General features: G+C 49.9%; 1 protein-coding gene across 3 annotated transcripts in view; it reads right to left on the bottom strand.

Moving 5' to 3' along the window:
- Window positions 1-17,642, bottom strand: part of SIL1 (SIL1 nucleotide exchange factor) — a 97,091-nt gene extending 79,449 nt beyond the window's left edge. For 2 of the 3 annotated variants that reach the window (XM_075766263.1, XM_075766266.1), the window contains exons 1-2: window positions 17,592-17,642; window positions 13,134-13,303 (exon numbers count right to left, since the gene is read on the bottom strand). The gene's annotated coding sequence lies outside the window, so the exon portion shown is untranslated. Of the gene's footprint in view, window positions 1-13,133; window positions 13,304-17,414; window positions 17,560-17,591 lie in introns of those variants that run through there. The other variant, XM_075766264.1, reaches the window with a different exon arrangement.
- Between the last annotated feature and the right edge of the window lie 2,945 nt (window positions 17,643-20,587).

Genomic DNA, 20,587 nt, shown 5'->3' with positions numbered 1-20,587 from the left:
ATGTCTGCAAACACCCGCACATTATCAAGATTTCAGCAGAGAGGGCGCAGCTGCAATACAGACCGTCCTGTTGATGCCACTTATGAAATTGCTTTAAAAAAGTTTATTCTTCTTGCTTGCTCCTCATCATTTACTCCTACCAGGAGTCTGCTCTGGCACGTTAAAAACACTCCTACGCAAGGGAAAAGTTGTGGGAACACCTTCCCGTATTTGGCTGCCTACGGAGAACCCACGCAGCAAGGAGGCCACGCTTGTAGGTTTACAGGAAGAAATCGCGGTTCGAGCTCTGCCGGGCAGGCACAGCCTGTCCCCAAGCAGCAGGTCCTGCTCTGATCTGCAGCAGAAGCACCACTCTGAACTGGGACCAGTGCACAGGGAGAAATTTTGACACGGGGCAGTGGGGATGGGGAGGGAGGAGAAGGATAACCATGGCAAAAATGTGCTTACAGAGCCTAGTATCTACCATGTAATCATGCAACTTTTATAACCATCACTAACAACTAACAACAATAAATATTAATAACCCCTACGGACTACCTGCTCAGGCATCAGCTAACATCAGCCCCTCTAACAGCAGCTCAGCTACGATACCACCGAACGTTGGCCTTTCCTGCAAGCGCTGCCGGGTGCCGACGCAAGCGAGAGCAGAGCACGGATGTATCCGGTGACAGGAGACAGCACAGCAGCACCCGGCGAGGGCAGCTCTCGGCGCCTGGCAGCTTCACCAGCACCAGCCACGGCTCCGCGCAGGGGCAGAGCAGTGGGTTGTTGCGGGTCATTTCCGGATAAAGCCAGCATCGCCCCTTTTACCAGAACACAGCAACTCCAACCCTGTTGTTTATACAAACAACCTGGTGCAGTTTAACGTTAAACATCATTTAGTCTATCAATTAAGTTTACTTAATTAATTCCTTCAGAAAGCAGCATTCACAGAAAACGCTGCTCTCCAGAGGGCAAGAGCAGAGCTTTATACTTTGGTGGTTTGAAGTCTGAGCAAGGCTGCGGTCATCCTCTCCACCTGCTCATCAGCGGCGATGGCAGAGGGGCCAGCCTCCACCGTGGCTCAGCAAAATCCCCAATTCCAGGGGCTGCAGTCCTCAGACCCTTCACGCCAGAGAGCCCTGGGTCCAGGATAGGGGGATCTTCTGCTCCACTCAAGATGGAGCATGCAAAAGCAGAGCATGCCTCAGAGATCAGAGGACTGAATTTATCATTTATTATTTATAAAAGATGCATCTATCTGAGTTTCTGGCAGCTGCTCTCACGGGGCTCTGCGACCGCCTGCACACACACGACACCCTCGCTCTGCAGAGGGTGCTTGCAAGCACGTTCAAGTCCGTATCAGAGGGCAGGGGCTGATTTGCACCAATTTAGGACTTGCCTGGAGATGAGAGATGCGCAGACACCTTCAGGACAAACATCCTTCTGAAAGCTGCCACACTGCCTGACCTCAACCACATGAAACTGCTTTCCCTTTCCCCATCGCCCCAAACCCCAGCGGAAAACACCTCTCCTCCTGCCTGCACTGATTCACATACAACTGAGGGATATTTTTCCCCCCACATGTATCTATCATTTCCAGCAGCCCCTATTTGCAAGGTGACCCCTTGGCTCGGACTAACCTGGAAGTCTGCCAGCGTTCCGTGTATTTTTTTTACCCCCTCTGCTTTCCCAAGCTTGGAGAATCTAACAAGAAAGAAAGCGCACACCACACTGGCTATGGCACGGGGCACCCTGACGTCCCACTGCAGTTGGGCCCACAAAGAGCCAAAGATTTAATTGGCACACTCCCAGCCTCTCTGGAAACAGCTTTTTGTATTTTCCAAGTTCCTGCTGCTCACTCGTGGCTCTCACATCGAATAACAACCTCCTTTCCCTGTCAGGTGCCAGTTTCCCTATAAAGAGGCTCAATTACGAGGTTAAAAAACCAGGCAAAATTTGGGCGAAGTATTACAGAAATCGGACGCTGATGTATCAGGCACACAACTCCCACAGCAGCATCCACACCACACTGCCTGCCCCGGTACGAGGATCTATCCCCCATGTCTACATCTCAGCCTGTCCCCACCATGACCCTCACTGCCGGCTCCAGCTCAGCGCCAAGGCGTCCCATCAGGATCGCCGTCCCTCCCAAGCCGAGAGCACCCACTGCTGCAGCCCAGGGGAGCGCCCAGCACAGAGGTGCCCCAACGGCGGCCAAGCCAACGGCCTCTCCAGCACTTCTATCGATCCGCCAGAAATGGTGAGCTGTTAAGTTTATGAAAAATGCATTTCCTCACCTCTCTACCGCGCACCGGCTGGCAGTGACAGCTCTTATTTGGCGTGACAACCCACAGGCACAGGTCACAGCAGGGAACAGCAAACGTGTGGCTTGCCCGCTGTGTGCCTCAGCTACATGGCCAGGATTAACGTGGCATCACAAGCCACGGGATTAATTGCACGGGATGCCCAGCTCAGTGCCTCCCTTCCAAGAGAGCTGGGCTCACCCACGCTTCCAGTTTTGTGGCAAGTTCCCAGATGAAAAGCCACTGGGATCCACCTCATGGGCCAAACCCACCCAGGAGCTGCCAGATCAGCCACCGACTGCAAAAACCCAGAATAAAGCCCCAACCAGACAATCTCAAACCCTCTCTGAAGGAGAATAAGGAACTCTCCAGGGATGAACGTAACCTATTGCAAACAGGTTCCCTCGGGACTGCTCCTGCCTTTGCCCCAGCTCTCTGCAGGAACCCAGGGAAGTTGTTCCCCACGCCGGGGCTCAGTTGCCCCACTCCTAACACAGACGTCACGGTTATAACCAAGGGAATCGCGGGGCTCCTTCCACTAAGGTCTGCAGCAATTATCTTCACGTGCGTGGATGAGAGGCATTATTCAAGTTTGCTCATTTTTTTCACTGCATCAGTACTTTTAAAGTGGTCTCAGAGGATGCTTTTCATAAGCAATTAAAAAAGCCCTGGGACAGAAATGAGTATGAAGAGAGAAAGGAGAGACTACCAGTACAATCATTTAGAAGCAACTCTCACCATGATTTCCATTCTTCTACCCAGGCATTTCCCACTAAGATTAAAAAGTGAGTCTTGTTCCTCAAGCACAAGGGCCTCCCCAGACAGAAGCCAAAGCAGAACAGCCAGCAGCAGGCAGCATTTGTTCAGCAGTGGTTTTACTCAAGGAAATTTAAAATAGCAAAGAACTCCAAGGGCTGCAAATACAAAAGCAAATGCACAGATACAGGAAGCTGAAAGAGAACGTAATTCCTTCCCTCTCTTGTTCTTCATGACCTGCCACCTCTACTTTGGGGAGTGTTTTTTTGCCTTTCTGTCTGTGAGATGGTTACAGACTGACATGTGCTCACACTGCACCTAGAATCAAGATGCTCCAGTCCTCGTTGGTCCTGAGGCACTGGTTTAAGCTTAATAAAAATCAGGGAAGAAGGAAACTGCCTGCACACAAAGCACCATCAAATGCAAGGAGTCCACAGCTGAAAAATACATTTCTTCTCTCATCTCTTGTCAGATAGGGAGAGCTATTTTAGATGTTACTTGTAGCAACATACAGAAAAAATAGTTGAAAATGTGACAGCATAGCATCCTTTTAGTTAAACAATCTCTCAGCCACTGCAGAATGTCTCCGGCCAAGCGCAGGCACTGGACACTGCACATCCACTTCCTCGGGGGTAGATGCAGGCCTGAGTCCTCCAGCAGAGAAGGTTTCACTGACCCCTCTGGAACCCCAACTGCTCTTATCAGACGGCCCCAATCATCCGCACGGGCTGGGACCTTCCTGTTGCCATCCTGCCTTTGCCTCATCAGCCTCTGCTAAGCAGAGCTGTGATCCCCCAAGTGACTCCTGGTTCAGAGACCTTTTTTCCTTTTGCCTCCTAGATATGAAGGACGCCAAGCTGGAGTTCCTGAGCATCTTGGCTTCAGACGGGCAGACTTTGATGTTGCGCAGAGCACCCGTCTCTGCAATTCGTCTGGTCTCTTCAAACGGCGGCAGAGCCACCGCTTTTGATCTGTGCAAAAGAGCGTTTTCCTTGGGGAAGAAAAGTCATGCTGGCGCTCATTTCCATCTTGTCATGGCAGAACAGGCTGTATTGGTGCTTCAAAGAGCTCCTCAACCTTAAATTCTTATGACACGGTGACAAATCAGGGAACCTGCCTCTATATGTCTCACGAATCCCAGCAGAGGTTATGAAACAGCATTTCTGCGAATGCCGTAGCCACCACGGGAGCCTGCGTGTGCCATCACAGTCGCACCACCGCACTCAAGGGCTGCAAGGTCTGCACGGCTCCTCTCCGCAGGAAAGGCTCAAGCAAACGCTTCGCTACAGACGTTTGAACTGCGACTCTGGGCCCTATAGGTGTGTACAATGAAGGGTCATGGAGAGAGACTGCAAGTAGTAGTAAACCTTACAAGCAGTAGGACTGCTCTCAGCCCACAGGTCCCTTCCGAGCTCTGTGACTGTGCTCATTGCTCTTCAGAGCTGTGGGGTTCAATGAGGAGCAGTACCTTAGCTCCATCCCACAGCAAAGGCAGGCTCCAGCAGCCCAAAAACTAGACTGGGGAAGGAGAACAGAGATGTGACCAGAAGTACGCAGTTTTCCTCTGCGATTTTTCTCTTCCAAGGGACAACTGTGTTTGTAACCTTAGCACCTTTCCGTCCAGAAAGAGAAGATCCACTGTTTCTCATCTTGAGCTTGGACCAAGGGCAGGAGACCCAGACACTTAAAAGGAACATACATTTGTTAGAGTAGACCCTAAAAAGAGCCATTTTGTGGACTGGCACATCTCAGTAGCTGAGCAACACCAGTCCATGAAGGGTCCTTTCTTTGGCAGTCCTGGCTGCTGTCACTGCATCTGCTGCCTCTGCAAACACCGCACAACGCAGCCAAGCAGTGGGAAGCAGTAGGCGAAGAATACAGTGACTTTCTCTCTCCGTTTCTTGGCCTTTGCTGTACGACTCTTTGCGAAGCCAAGGAGGACTCTCAAAATCTCCCTGCCTGCTGCGAGAGCTAACAGCAGGCTGTTACCCACTCACCCTCTTTAGGCTCTGATGAAAGATGCATCTGCAGCACCTTTCTCTCTGCTCAGACAGCAGAGCATCCTGAGCAGCTTCCTCTGCATCCTGGTGGTGCCACAGCCTCCTCTTGCCACATCAGGTGGGGAGATGGCAAGTCCATCACAGGACTGCCAGGTCCCATTTGCACATCGGGGGCTTCTCCCATGAAAGGCACAGACTTAGCTGTCCCCTCCTGCAAGCAGAATTTATCACAATGACCAAACTATGTTGCAGAGCTTCTCCATCAGCTGCCATCTAAATACAGCTGCCAGGCAAATCAAGGCTGTTTCAATGACAGCCTCCACAGTGACTTCCAGGGACCGCACACGTCACATGGCAAGACAAGTTTTGGCACTGACCCTAATCCAGGGAGTGAGAAATCTCAGGGCACCCAGCACCAGGCAGGGACAGTTACTCACATGTAGAAGGGTTTGCAGCATCAGGGTCAGGCCGCATATTTTTTCCGAGGCAAGGACCCTGTCATTTATGCATTAAATGGCACATTTATTCTGCTGTTCAGGAAGAAATAATAATTACAGTGGCCTCCAGTCTCCAGCTCTTTCAGTTTATACTGAAAGAGCAAAAAAGGACCAAACCAAACAACGCTTCCACAAAAATCTCTGAACTGGCTTTTAGCTGCTGGACAAAAGAGGGCCAGCTGATGAACCGCTTCCTTTATTGTCCTGTCTCATTTCTATTTCATAACAGCAGCCAGGCACTGCAGGCAAAGCACTTCAGGAGGCAAAGCACCGCTCGGGTGGTTGAGCAGACCTGACCTTCAGCCTCCTGCCTCATCACAGTGGCCCAGGTGTGCCACGACTGCCCAGGAACGTGCTGCCTGCACTGCTTTCTTCTTTAATTGTAGGGTAAGGAGCGCCAAGCCAGCCCGGGCATCTGGCAGGCTCTGCGTGGCTAAGTGCTCCTCCTAAGCTGGAGGAGCCAGCACACACCGGTGGGTCCATCCACGTGCATGGCTACGAGATACTCTCTCACAAACATCATTTCTAACACGCATAACTCTCCTTCTAATCAAGCAGTCAGTCCTGTTTCAGTGGAGATTTACAGAGAGGATTTTTCCTCTCAGAAGCAATAATAAATGGACAGCAGGAAAGAGAAGAAATTAATGGACATAGTAATTATTCCCAAAGTTGCAAATAGGAGTAATTCCTCACCCTCAGACAACTCTGGAAAAAAAAGATTAAAATGCTTAGGGGACATATTCTCGAAACTGCAGGTAATAGAACAGATAAAATGTATTTACAGTATCTCACAGGGGACATGTACTTTTTATTCTGCTGAGGAATGTAATATTCCATTCCTCATTACAGAGTTAAAAGGGTGTCCTAAAAAAAGCAACTTAACAAAGCATCTTTAATGGCAACCGGGTCCGGTTCCAGAAACGCAAGCTCTCCTCTCCTGCCCCACACACCGAAGTGCAACAAGAAACACAACGAGCATCTGCAGAAACACCTAGCACATAAGCAACATTAATAATCTATGCAAATAGCACAATTTAACAACCAGCAAGGAGGAGGCTGGAATGGGAGGTGGGCTAAAACAACGCTCCCTCCGCTGACACTTTCCAAGAGGAGGAGGAAGGCAGGCTTGCCTTCCCCAACTTCCTTGGTGCCCGCAAAGCCACGGCTGCCAGCTAACAGACTGTGCCTGAAGTACCTGCCAGCAGAAACAATTTGTCATGTGTCAGATCAAATAAACTCTTATGAGACCACTGTACTCCCCGAAGCAGACGGCTGCCAAACTCCAAAGGAGAAATCCAAGAAGCCTAGCTGGCCGGTGTCAGACCCAAGTGCTTACAAAGATCAGCACACTTTTCATTTTTAAAACACATCAGTACAATGCATCTGTTCCTGTGCAGCACTCCCATGCGAGGCAGCCATCAACAATATCCATTATTAAAAAGAATTCAGTGTTTAAATTATCACTCTGGGCTGAAGCTACTCATAGTCCAGAAACTTCACGTTCCTCATCCAGTGGTGCAGCATCTCGCTCATCCTAGGGAAGCATTAAGGCTAATATTTGTCAAAGAGCCTTGGTGCCGTAACGTGCTGCCATGGATTATCATTCATCTGAGCAAGCGCTCCTCTCCTCCCAGCCAGCCTCGCGCTCTCTCACTAGAAATGAATTCCCCAAAAATTGCATTACAGATTATGTTTTTTCTTTTTAAATAGTCCTAAAGCTTTTTTTTTTCTTTTTTTTTTTTGGTTCATTCCCAAATGCTATCACAGCTTCCCATGCCCTGGGCTTGTGTCATTCCAGACCTCGTGTCAAGGCACCTCGCAGGTCCCCCGTTGGCTGCATGGTCCTGCAAGAACCATTAAAGCACAGGCCCAGGACTCTCCAGCGCTGGCTCTGCTGCAGGGTTCTCTGTTACCCTGCAGGGTAGGAGAACAAGCCCCTAAACCTGCTCTGTGCACATCTACAAGGTTTAGTCATGTCAGCTAGTACCGTGGGGAACCTAAAGCACTCACCTGCTCCTGCAAAGACCAGGCTTAAGTGCTTACTAGTCTGCACAGAGGGCAAATCCCGCAACCCAGGGCTCAGCTACCAGCTCCAGATGTTCCAGAGGCCGGTGTGCTTCATCTGGGGTCAGCCAGCTGAGCCCCACCACGGCCAGCAAAATTCCATCTACTCCATCTTCCACAGAAGATCAATAATGGTCCCAGAAAACTTTGTCTGCTCGAGGTTCCTGGATGGGAAGCTCGACCAGCCCACAAATAAGGTTAGCTTACCACAAAGGGTGAGTGAATGGGAGAAGGGCAGGAAATCCAAAGAAAGGATGAGAGAAGTAGGAGATACTGCCTCAAGTCACCAAAAAGCAACTGCCTGCCCCAAAACTCAGCAACAAAGCTTCAAGTGACACTGCATATCAACAAAAAGTGAGAAAAGGCAAAACCTGGCAGCCTAAAGCATGGAACAAGGGCAGAAGAAGGTGGCAGGCAAAGGGCATTCCCCTTGGTATTGGCAGTACCAGCACAAAACTCAGCTGCATGGGTTGTCTTCCAGAATTTATTTAGAGCATCTGATGCCTCATGACAAGTTATATTTAGACACCATTTTATCTGTGTCAGGACTCCTCTCCAGCCACAGGGACTGGCATCAAGCACAGGACACCGTCTTGCCAGCCTTACTTGGACAGGATTGTTGTTTCCTACGAGCGTCTCATGCAGCACAGAAAACACCATCAGCCAGTACGTGCACCAGGAGAGCTGTAAAGTACTCGTGGCGCTGCTTTCCAGCAAGGAGCTAAACACAGGCTGTTACCGTAATGCAGGAAGTGTTAAACCAAGATCTCATGGAGGAGGAGGTTAGCAGACACAAGTCTGTCATTTACAGTGATGTTTTTCAGGCGTTTACAGCTGCAGAGGTGCCTGTCGACAGCCAGGTTCCCACAGCCTCTCCCAGGTTTTACATGCTCCAATTTCCACCCAACAGCCCTTTGGACAGTGACCCACACCAGGTCAGCTGGCGACGAGCAGAGCCAGCACCAGGCACAGCCAGCCCTCGCCCCCAGCCACCCCGCTGCCCGGGATCCATTTAGGCATCAATTCAGGACATGGCTTCAACTCACGTCTCTGAACAAGGGGGTCCTCCTCTGAAAAATTTACCTTTTTTTTCAGCTCTCTGACTTAGAGAGGTTTCAGAGAGAAATCAAAGGGCTGTAGTGCTGCAGGAGTCCAGGACACACACTGACTTCTTCAGAAAATTCTGGTTATGTTTCTAAACAATGGAAAATTTCCCAAACGCTAAGAGAGAACAAAACCCATGTTAGCCACCAGAAACCAGCCAGAACTCAACGATGCTCCAGCCAGCAATCTCGCTCTGCTCCTCAAGTGACACTCTGCACAAACCCAAACAAAGGAGTCCATTTACATCATCACCGATGAATTTCTTTGCCCCTAGAAAACTTGTACAAGTGCCACACTTGCGAGTGCCATTATAATTTCCAACAGCCTCCTGCTGACGTTGAACAGACTTTCCAAGTTTCTCTGCATACATTTTGTACTTTATCACCCCACGCTTGCTGGAAGAAAAGGAATGAAATGCACTCGAGAGCCACCTGCCTATTCCTGATTTGGGTACAACAATGTCGAATGCAACAACATCATTTTTACCTCCCGGTAACCTCCCTGTGCCAGCGCTGGCACACACCACATCCAGCCACAGGAGGCAGGCATTTCCCACCGAAGGAACGAGAACCTCATACCCAGTCCTTCAGTTTTGGAACCCTTGCAAGGACCCATCTCTATAAGCCATAATGCATTAAACAACACAATATTCAAAATTAAGTCCAGAGCTTGCAGCAGAACCTAGCTCAACCAAGGCTCCTGCTGGAAATTTTCCATAATGTAATAGTTTATCTTGTGGGCAGGAAGAGATCAAGAAAATTAAGTCGGTGTAAGATGACAAAACTCCCCCTAAAGTAAGTGCACTAAAGCGGCAGTCGTGAGCAGGCCAAGTACATTTTATGGGCTATACATTTTCACTTCCACAGTCTTGGAAAAGAAAATGGAGTGACTTTGTTCTGTGTGTATATTGTCACCATTTGTTACTGTCTGTCTATTGATGCTTACTTGAAAAACAAAATTTAATTAAACCCCACAGTACTACATAGCCTGCCTTTGAAATATGCCCGCATTAGTGGATCATTACAGTAAATGAAATACAGCTTCATATCGTATTTTTCAAATAACATCCTAAAACATTTACAAATTAAATAATACTCTTGCAGAGAGAAATTAAGAGACACAGTGTTTAGCAAGGGCAAAGAGATGTTTACAGATGAAGTCTGAAATGAGATGCGGAGGCAATGAGGCAGAGGTGCTGGAGGGCTCTTCTAGACCTTGTTGAGACGGTTCTCTGTGTACCAGAAACTAGACGAAGAAAGAATGCGCCAGTGCCAGGCGAGCAGAAAGGGCAGCATCCCCAAGCCCCCAAGGAGGTTTCAGCATGAGCTCGTTCAGGGTCTGGGGTGCTCTGGCACAGTCTGCCAAGCCAGGGAGGTGCCTGCGCTCCTCTGCATGCAGGAGAGCCCAATGCACCTACGCATTTGTCCGTCTGTCCTTTGGAAACCCGGCCAGAGCGGTACTGGTCACAGGGAAGCGAACCCTTACAACCGACTCACAGCAGTGAAAATCCAGACTCTCAACGGGCTGAGGAAAGGGACGCAGAAAGGTGTTCTTGTGGCAGGATGAGAAATACCTGCTGATATTTACCAGGAGCAGAAAACAAAGGGAGCTTTGGTTTCTCAAGGTAAGTAAAAGCACAAACAGGTTAGTGAGTCAGCGTTGGTCATAGCAGCATGCCTGATGTTGAGCAAAGCAAAGAAGCATGTTAAAAAGCAAGTGAATATTACATGAGCCTTACAGCTCAGGCTTGAAGAGATCCAAGATTTGTCTTTTGCTTAATAGCATCTGGGGCGATGCCAAGTGTTCTTTGACAAATTATTTACTCCGAGCAATCATTTTCCCTAAACAAGCGTAACCCGTTACTACATCCTTCTTTACGTGAGCCTGGAAAAGGCTGCACCCTCTGGGTCCTGCGGCCTCATCTCCATGGCAATGCACCAACAGACTGGAGCTACCGACTGGAGCAAGAAGGCAAACGTCCCCAAAGAAAAGGCTGAAGGCGGCAGAGCTCACACCAGCGCAAGCCTGGAGAAAGGCGGGCTGCGTGCGTCAAGCATGCGTGGTGCTGGCAGGCAGGGCTTTCGCGAGAAGCGCAGCATGCCGGCCTATGGCAGGCTGGAAAGGAAGAACACATCCTTGCAAGGGCACCTTTGGATCCGTTTTATGGGAAGACGGTAAAAGATTCACAGCTGCTGCCCATGCCAGGGATCAGCAACTGACAGCCAAATTCCCATAGGTCCCGCTGAGTTCTCATCAGCATGTGAATCTATTATTTAGAGGAAAAATGTTCAGCCTGGCATATAATCACTGAAAGCTGTCAACTTCCAGCCTATGCGGGGCTTCCTCTGCAGAAAGGATCCTTCTCTGTGAAGCAAGGACTCATCACCAACTTCACGTCACAAAATTAAAATGAACAGCTGTGGCAAGGGGCGATCCATTATGCATCGCCTTATCGGTCCTACAACAATAATGAGCACTGGGACCTCAAGACACTACATTGCATGCAGCAAGGTTGGGCAAAACCCACCAGAATAAAGAAAATGCAGCCTGGGATCCTTCCTGAAGGAAAAATAGGGTGGTAGAGAGGCATTGGGAGTGACACAAGAGAGCTGGCACACAGAGCATGCTTCCTGCACTGGGGATGGAGACTTTGACAAGGCTGTGCAGGTCCAAACAGTCCAAGACAAAGCAAGCGCAGCACTCGTGCCACCAGCACGGCGGCTGGCTCCTACCTGCTGCCATGCCCTCCTTACCTCTCACACCAAAGCCTCCATTGGGATCAACACCTCACGTCCGCTCGCCTGCACGTCCCCACACCCGCTCTCCCATCAGCGGACAGCCTGAAAGCTGCCGGGCAGCACTCAGACAGATTCAGGCTGGCTTTGTGCTTTCCAGGCTGTGGCAAAACCTCCTTGACACTTAAAAGCACAACCAGCTTGCATAAGAGATGAAGATTGCCAAGCCTCCCGCAGCCTTCCCGAGGTGAGAGCAATCTGTGCGCGCTGTCATCATCAGGTAGCAGGAGTGCGCTGAAACCAGGGCGGCTAGACTGCAGTGCGAGGTTAAAAATGATCGGGGCTTCACATTCACAGGTATTTCAAGAGACGCGCTCGTCTACAGCTCATCAGCACTCTTTCCCACCTCTGTACATACCAAGAATGAGGTCTGAACATTTAAAACAGACTGGACTGTTACTCCTGGTTTGCTGGAGGAAATAAAGGGAATGGGATGTCCAACAGGGAAGAAGGGGTACAGCCAAACACCCCTGAAAGTGCCCTACTTCTGCAGTTCAAGGTTAAACATCCCATTTGCACTAATTTCTGAGTCTGCCTCTCTCAAAAGCTGCACCAGGTAATTAGAATCATTATAACTATTATTAGACCATAATATTATTATAGCATTTTTGCTACACTTGACATCTGTTGGCTGATAGATTTAACTGGTACATAAGAAATAATTGCGCATAGATTTCTTGCAAATGAGCACCAACACGGAAGACATTAAAGAGCCTTCTGCGTTGAAAAAGTTAATTTTATGGAAGCATGCTTGAAATAAAAATTCTAAAATTAACAGTTAAACCTTTAAAAACTCTCATTAAAGAAATTATTTGGGTTTAAAGTAGGCAGCCATTAAAAATATCCTGACTTTTCTTTAGATGCTTAAAGGTGTATACCTGGCTTGGTATCTCCTTCAGACCAACATATGCGTGTTCTTCCCACCTATTCCAGTGACCCAGAGGCTTCTAAATCATCCTCCCACCTTCCATTGCCTCTCTCTGCAGCAGGCTTATGCATTATTTGGGCAAAGAGTCTGACTGCGCAGAGAACCAGTATAATCAGGACTCTTACAGCCTGCTCACTGAAAATCCTATAGAATTATCAGCAAACACACATCTAGAATAAAATACAGCTTCTTGCATCCAATGAAGCCCAAAGGGCTTTGCAAACTGGACTTGGGATGCAATTTATTCACCTCTGAGATTCAACCATAATCCAGAGTGGAACACAATCTTTCTATCAGTATTTAACTACAGCACGCAGCACCTCTGGAGAGATATAAGCAAGAATCCAAAGGAAACCACAGAAATGCTTTAGCGAGGCTGAATTTTCTCTCCTGGAACTGAAATTTGGTCAGGGCACCCACCATCAGCCATGGACCAATAAAGGAGAACAACCAGGGAACAGCTTCTTCATCCCGATGATGACATCCTTGAGGCACAGCCTAAGCCTCAAGTTACCAGCCTTGAGAGGTGGAAGAGATGAAAACCAGAGGAAGCCTCTGTGGTCCTTGAATTCAGCAGGGCCCAAATTTCACCCCACAGTTACACCGACGTGTAAAGAAAGGTGGCATAGTAGGTGGAAGTGCACTTCAGAAAAGGAACAACCTCTTAACATTCAAAAAGCTGAACGCAGCAGCTCAGTACTTACAGAACTCGGGGGCACTTAGAGCTGGTCCTGTTTGGACAGTGATATTTTCTCCAGTTAAATGTATTTCAGTTGAGGTAACTCCTCTTCCTTAAGCTTAGCTCGTACTGAGAAGGTGACCAGCAGAGCCCTGGTGGAATGAGGTATCCTGCAACTGCTCCCACAGCGACACACTATTCAGGGATAAAAATGAGTGTAATTAATTTTTCCAGAGCAAGTAATTTTTTTTTCCAGAGCAGAGCAAGCACACAAGGAATTTTGAATTGCTTGAGGAGAAAAATGTATTTTTACTACCTTAGTCACATACAAAGAAGCCTAACACTCCCTGAGGACAGACCTACGGAGAAACAAAGGGGAGCAGGACACTACAGACACAAATTCCCCCCATGCATATCGCTCTGCTACCAAAACAGAGACACCCGGGGAGCTCCTGGTAGAAAGCAGGGCTGAGCAACTGGACGATTGCCTCTGAGCGATGCTACTCCAGAGAGAAGGCCCAGTTAAAGGAGGTTCATGAAAGCTCTTGAAAAATCACCCGAGTCTTCAGAAACGGGACAGAAATTCCCCTCTACAAATATCTGTCCATCACAATGGCATTAAAGCAGGCTTTTTACTCTATCCATCCAACACTCTCAGGCAAACCAGAGGAACTTGGACTAGGCGAGCTCACCTTAACAAGTCACAGTGCTCATTACTAACTAACAAAAAAACCCAACAAAGCAACTCCCCCGCACACACACTTTAGGGGTAGCTATCAACAATCCCCTGTCACAACGGGAGAAAACCTCACGCATGGGCGCTGGGAGCTCAGTCCAGGTCTGCTTCTATTCATCCTTTTCATTAATGGCCTCAACAATGAAAGAGAAAGTACTGTTACAAAACCTGAAAGGATGCCCAGCAGTTAAGAGCTGTAAGCACTCTGGAGGTCATGATCAGAATTGACAAACTGAAGAAAAGTTCCAGAAACACCCACAAATCAATAAAAAGAAAAGCAAGGAAAACAATGCTAAGAACTGCACTTGGAAACAGCAAAAGCAGAGATCAAGCACACAAATACAGTATGAGGGAAAGCTCTCTGGGCAGAAGTAACACTGAAAAAAATCGGGGACTGGACTAAAAATGCAACGTGTGTCAGCGTTAGGACACCACAGCTCCAGCTGCAAAGAACCACACATCATTCTGGGATTTAGTAACATAAAATTCCTAATTCCAGGCTGGAAGGCTGCGCTCAGTGCTAGGTATCACTCCCAAGAAAGTCGCGGACTGGGACATAAGTGGAGCATTCGGCAGTGTAAAACGTGCAGCCCCTTAGCAGCTGTTGAAGAGTTTCTCCATCCCTGCTCCCCTCCGTGGTCATTAGCTGCTCTTGGTTGGCATTTAACAGCTGTTTACAAGGAGGACAACCATCTGCTGGGCCCGCCATCCTCTGAAGGCAAGAGACACAGCAGCCCACTTAATTTACTGCACAGGCGAGTTAGACGATGTATCAGGCGCTCTGAGACCGGGATTTCATCATGTCCCAGAGGGAACTTGTCCCCTGTCCGGATCTGCACTAACATCCACCACTGTTCAGTCTGGAGCTCTCTCACTCAGCCTCAGGACAGAGGCACGGACAAGGAGGCTTTTCCAGCCCTGCGTTTCATTTTCGCATCTTCCATCTGGCCACTCCTACACCGCTACAGCAGTGACATCTTAGAGCTAAATTAACAGCCTTCTCCTCCCCAAAATACAATAGAGCTCCTCATCCTGCCGAAAGGGCACCCACACAGCAACGCGGAACAAGCGCAGCCGTAACCATTTCAATTCACGTCTTCATTACCCTTCATAAACGAAGCTCTTCAGCTCAATTTGCCACCAAGCTACTTTGGTGGTGAAGACGGCCTTCCCACACGCTGCAGGGTGAGGGATGCTGACCTGGGCTGCCCGTAGGGAAGGACAAGGCTTCCCTCCTCCCCTCTTACCCCCAAACAGCCCCACCGACCCATGTGACAAGCTGTAGCCCCTAAGGGCTACCACCCAGCTGAGCAGGCAAGCCCCCCCTATCCCAGACAGAATTATGTGAGGCAATGACTGCTGAAAGCAATTAAAATCATTGAAACAAGGTGTTTCGAAGCAGGTGAGATGCCATATGCACACAGCTGCGCCAAACCCCGACCCAAGGCTCTGCGAGAAATCCAGCAAGGGGGCAAGATCAACAAATCTTATGTAAAAGCAGGGCTTAACTTCCAGGAACATTTAACATTTCCCAGTGAGTTGAGAGGATTTTGGGTTTCTTTGAGTCAGAGCTTTAAGAGCAAGCTGCCTCGTGAACCGCAGCCAGAAGAGATTTGACAAAGCCTTCGTTAGCACGCGCCGTCTCCTTTCACAGGGCTGTTTCCCAGAAGATCCCCAGTGTTGTGTCATTTTTCACTTCAGGTGCTAAGAATATCTGTGTGTTCATAAAAAATAATAACTAGCTTTATAGGGAACTTATCAACAAAGCGCTCAACAAATCTTAATTAAAGCTGATTCACTTACTTCACGAGTGCAAGTTAAACGTTATTTCTCAGAGGGGAAAGCTGAGAGGTAAGGGAGCTGAGGTGGGTTATAAAAGCCACAGAGGGAGTCAGTAGCAGAGGATTAGCACATAGAAAGGCTGACTATTATCCCTAAATCTATCCCAATAATCCACTGCCTTGCAAATTCTCAGGGTGTAGTTGACATGCTTTCGGCCACACCTGTCCTGCTTGACCACATCTGTATTTAGTCTTCCATTTCCTTGCCAGGTAAGGACAGACAGAGAGAGGCTTTGGGGGTGCTGGAGACCTTTTTCAGGTGTTTTATTGCTCAGGGTAAAGAAATTCTCAACTGTAAAAAAAGAAGGTGGCAGCGGTAGCACCAACACTGGTCTTCCACTGCCTTGATGGTGGCGTGGGTTCAAGGGCTGTTCTGACAACTCATCGGGAATTGCCAGTTTCCAGCTTATTTCTTTAAAAGGAATATATTTGTATCACTTCAAACCTAGTAAATACGTGGTCACACAGATGGCAGACCCCAGGAACTTGAAGACACTGCTCTCACCTCCGTTAACTGCACTTCTACATTAAAGTTTCTGGGGCAAGATTTTGGATGCTTTCACCATAGAAACACCTTAAAGGCCGCTGAAAAATACCAACGCCATCCAGGCTGGTCATTTTAAGGCAGAGTCTGGGGAAAGAAAGGGAGAAAGAAAGAAGTCCATCCCTTAATACCACTAGTCCCAGAGCACAGATGAATTCAAAAGGATTACACAGAGCAGAAACACTGCAGTAGCATGTTCGGTAAACGACAGGGTGCGTCATTGGCTTCTAACGCCTTAGAGACTTATCTGCACTTAAAAAGGTTTCCTACCACGGCTGTACACTGGAGCAGCCTCCTCGTGCAGACAGCTCTAACAGAAACGCCTGTGCAGATTACACTCCTTTGGCAAGGAAATTAAACAGTATCACTGGAGTCATACTTTCTGCCTCTAAGCCGTATTTGTACTAGGTTAGTTCTATCAGCAAAACACTGTAAAATAAATAACTTGCCCCTAAGAAACTGTGTCTACAGAACTTCTTAGTGTAAACCTAGGCCATCTTGAGAGGCGGGTAGTGTTGATTATTTGTCAAAGATTACTTCTAATGCGAGTGTTAGTCAACCACTGAAGTTAAACATTTTAAGGCAACATTCCAAATAGTGTTTATATACAAAATCCCATTTGCTCAGTTTTCACTCCCTGGCTTTGCACAACATGTAATTTCACTAGTTCTCTGGCAAGGGAGCCATATGCAAGCTCATACCAAACTAATTAAACAGTTTTAAAATTCAGGCCTCGTGTTACCAAGTGCATACCCTGAAGAAAAATCCACTTTAATGGCCCAGAGCTACACCAAAGGTACCAGGACACTTCTATTCCACAACAGCCCAGACCCAAAGGGGGCCCGAGGTTACCCAGGCCACCCTTGTGCTCAAGGCAGCATCCAAACTGCTCCTGTTTTGTTGAATTTGTATTTAAAACCATTTGTATTTAAAACCCTTCTGGGATCCCCGTCTGCCCAGGCATCCCGCCCCGCTCTCTGCGGGTTACGTGCCCGCCACAGGGCCCTGATTTTCGGTCACTTCTAGACCACAGCAGCCCAGGCACCTGCCTTTACATCCCAGCCCGCCCAAGGCAGGCCGCTACCCGCCCCCCCCGCAGCAGCTCTCCGGGCCCTGCGCCCTCACAGGGCCCCTCTGTGGGAAAGCAACGCGGCGGGCAGCGCCCCCGCCGCGGCAAGGCCTCACCACCGGCTCCCCTCGAACGAGGGCACCGGCAGGACACGCTCCGGCGCGGGAGGCGGCTGCCCGGCTACCGCAGGGCCCGTGTGCCGCCCAGTGCCCCGGCCCCGAGCAGCGGCCCAGGCCGGGGCCCGCCACGGCAGCACCCTCCCGCCTCGGCCCCGGCCGCCCCCCCCCACTCACCGCTCCGCACTGCGCACGCTCCGCTCGGCCCCCGCCGCTGGCCAATCCGCGCTGGCCGATGCCGCGGCTCCGCCCCGCCCTAGGCCCCGCCCGCGCTGCCCGTCAGGCGGCTCCGCCACGATCGTAGCGGTCGGGGCACCGTCTGGCCGGGGCCGGGGGCTGCGGGAGCGGCCTGAGCGGGCAGTAGCGGGGCCTCACCGGGCGCTCAAGAGTCGGCGTAGCTGTGGGCAAACGGCCTGTCCCGGACAGCGGACACCGGCCCCGCCGAGGCAGTGCCAAGCCCTGAGGACAGCCGGTCACGCTGAGGGAGGGAGCTGAGGTAGCGACAGGAGGGGCACGGGGAGAGCCCCGAGTCCCCACACACCCGCGGTGCAGCCAGGGAAGGGGCCCTGGGCCCGCGGGCCGAGCTCTGCTTGTGCCCTGTGCCACATGGGCGTGGGGAAAAAGGAGGTGACCTTTGTGGGGTTCCTGAGGTGTGGTTGGCCTCAGCCATCTCCTCTTCCCTGCCGCTGGCTGCTTCGCCCCCACCCCCCCTTTATTCTTCACACCTTTTGAGGGAGGTAGTGAAGTTTCAGGTAAATACAAGGGTGTTAATTCACAGCCTTGGCACCTGACGTCCCCTGGACTGTGCTGAAGAAGATGTGAGAAAGTCGGACTGGAAGTCACGGGGCCGGCCGGGCTGCCTGGGGGTCCCGTCTGCCTCGTTAGCTCGCAGCACGGTGCTGATTAAAATCGGGTGCCAAAGCATCTGCCACCCCTCTCCCGGCCAGTGAGTGAGCGATGGCTTTTCAGAAAGGACAGAAGAGCCCCAGCCACAAGCTATGCAACCCTCCTCCCCGGTGAGGGCCGGGCTGCCGCTGAGGAGCAGCTGATGCACAAGGATGCCTGTGGGTTCCACCGCACACCAGCCAAAACTGCTCTGCCAGACCCAAAAGTAAACCTGCAATGCTTAATTACCCAACGAAGAACGCTCAACAACAGCAAGCAGCATGGTGTAAGGGGACTGCGTGCCCACTCTGTCCTCTGGGCCGGTGTCCCCACGGCTCTGCTCATGCACCGAGCTTTGCTGCCATTGTGCTTTGCTGCTGGCACCCACAAAGATCCTGGAGGCAGGAGACTGATTGTAAGCAAATGCTAGCTTTCATTTCCAGTAAATGAAATGTTTTCAGTCTTTCCAGGTTGGTTATAACCTCAAAATCAGAATCCAGAAGCAAAACCCACAAAGCCCACCAGCAGTGCTCCACAGATTTATTGGGGTTTAATGGCCTGATTTTTCAGGCAGCTACATGATTTCTGGCAAGTTGTAACTCCTGGCCTTCGGATGCGTGAAAGCCCTGCCGTACTCCAGCCTCTTCCATCTCCTCCTTTTGGGATTCTGGGCCCTCTCGGAGCAGCATTGCCACCAGCTCGGGATGGGGCTCATCCATCTCTCTCTGCCCAAACCCCACCACGGTCTCTCCGGTGGGGCAGGTGAGCTGGATCTAGCTCTTCCCCTTGTTTCTGCTGGGTGGAACAGCACTAACAGGATGATCAGCGATCCCTCTGAAGCCGCGGTGAACCCTCTCTTTCAAGCACAGCAGGAGCAATAAAACCTCTCCGTGCAGCCAAACCCAAGGCTGGCAGTGGGGCAGGGCTGGCCTCTCCTCTGCTTGCAGCCCAAGAGCCAAACTTCAGCTAGGGCACAGCTGAAGGAAAAGGAGCTTTTCCTTGGTCACAGCCTCGCAGCCCCACGACAGCCCCAGGTGGATTGGGATGTCTTGCTGAGATGCTTCGTTGTCGAGGAGAGGAGCGCTGCCGCATCCTCGGGCGATACCAGCCTAATCCCGCCGTCTGAAACCACTCGCACATCAAAGAGATGAGAAAACATGCTCTGCATGTATTATCTTTTGCATTTTGAGTTCTTCTGTTTGATCTGATGGAATGGAGGTTTTTTTCCAAAGGTATTGGAGAAGATGGGTGTGAGAGAGTAATTTAGCGCTGGGAGTAATTTTTCATCAATGTACTTAAAGACAATCGCAGCACTAGGAGGGAGGCCTAATTGTGGAGTTGTGTAATTAGTTTTTATGTCGCTGCAATTATTCTGTTGGCTACATATAAAGAACATGGCAAAATGCAGCACTTAATTTTAAATCAAGACTTGATTCTCTTTTAGTAGGTAATTGATGTTGATCACATCACTTAGCAGCGACTATAAAATGTGCTATTTAGATTGTAAAAGGATGAAGAAAAGGACTAAGCAGATAGGTAATTGATGGATCACGGGCTGCATTGGTGGGAGGCAGCATTAATCCATCAGACTTCAGTTGTCTTTGTTTCCAGCCACTTGTGGGCATCGTTAGTGGCCCAGAGCATTAATGAGCACAGAGCTGCTGATCCCCGCAGCATCGTGCGCCGCAGTAAACGGCCGCTCTGCCCCTGGACAGCAGCATCAGCAGATGAATTTGCATTTAATGCAATTGATTCCTTGTGTTTAAATACCTTCTTTTAAGGGCAGACTTTGCTCAAAGCGGCTCGGCTTTGAGCTCAGGGTGGGATTTGGGGCTGATCTCCCCGGGCAGAGCATTCTGCCCGCTCCCCTCTCCCAGGCAGAGATCCCCAGGCTGCCCAGCTCCCATGGGCTGCCTGCAAGTTCAGAGCTGCTGGCATCCCCAAAAACCTGCAATGGGGACCTCGGTGTTCCCTTATCAGTAGTACTCAGCTGTTCAAAAGAGGAAATCAGAAAGCTGAGGATGCAGAAATGGGTTATTCCCTGCAAAACGGCACTGATGACTTCCTGGCTGACAGCTTTGCAACTTTAACAGTGAACTAGGCTGAGGGGCTGGAACAGTTGGGCCAGTCCTACACCTGAGCAGCAGCAAAACAGCAGGGAGAGCTTGGTTCCCCCACACAGGATGATAGAAAACTTGCCCTTGCTCAGCACAAGCCCAGATCAATAGCTTGACACCACACGGTCATGATAAAGTCAATTAAACTTTTCCTTGCCTTTGTGACTGGCC

The sequence above is a fragment of the Balearica regulorum genome, chromosome 14 (genome assembly GCF_011004875.1).
Source record: "Balearica regulorum gibbericeps isolate bBalReg1 chromosome 14, bBalReg1.pri, whole genome shotgun sequence".
NCBI lineage: Eukaryota > Metazoa > Chordata > Aves > Gruiformes > Gruidae > Balearica > Balearica regulorum.
The sequence above is the reverse complement of the archived record's forward strand: the minus strand, read 5'-3'. Positions and strand labels throughout refer to the sequence as shown.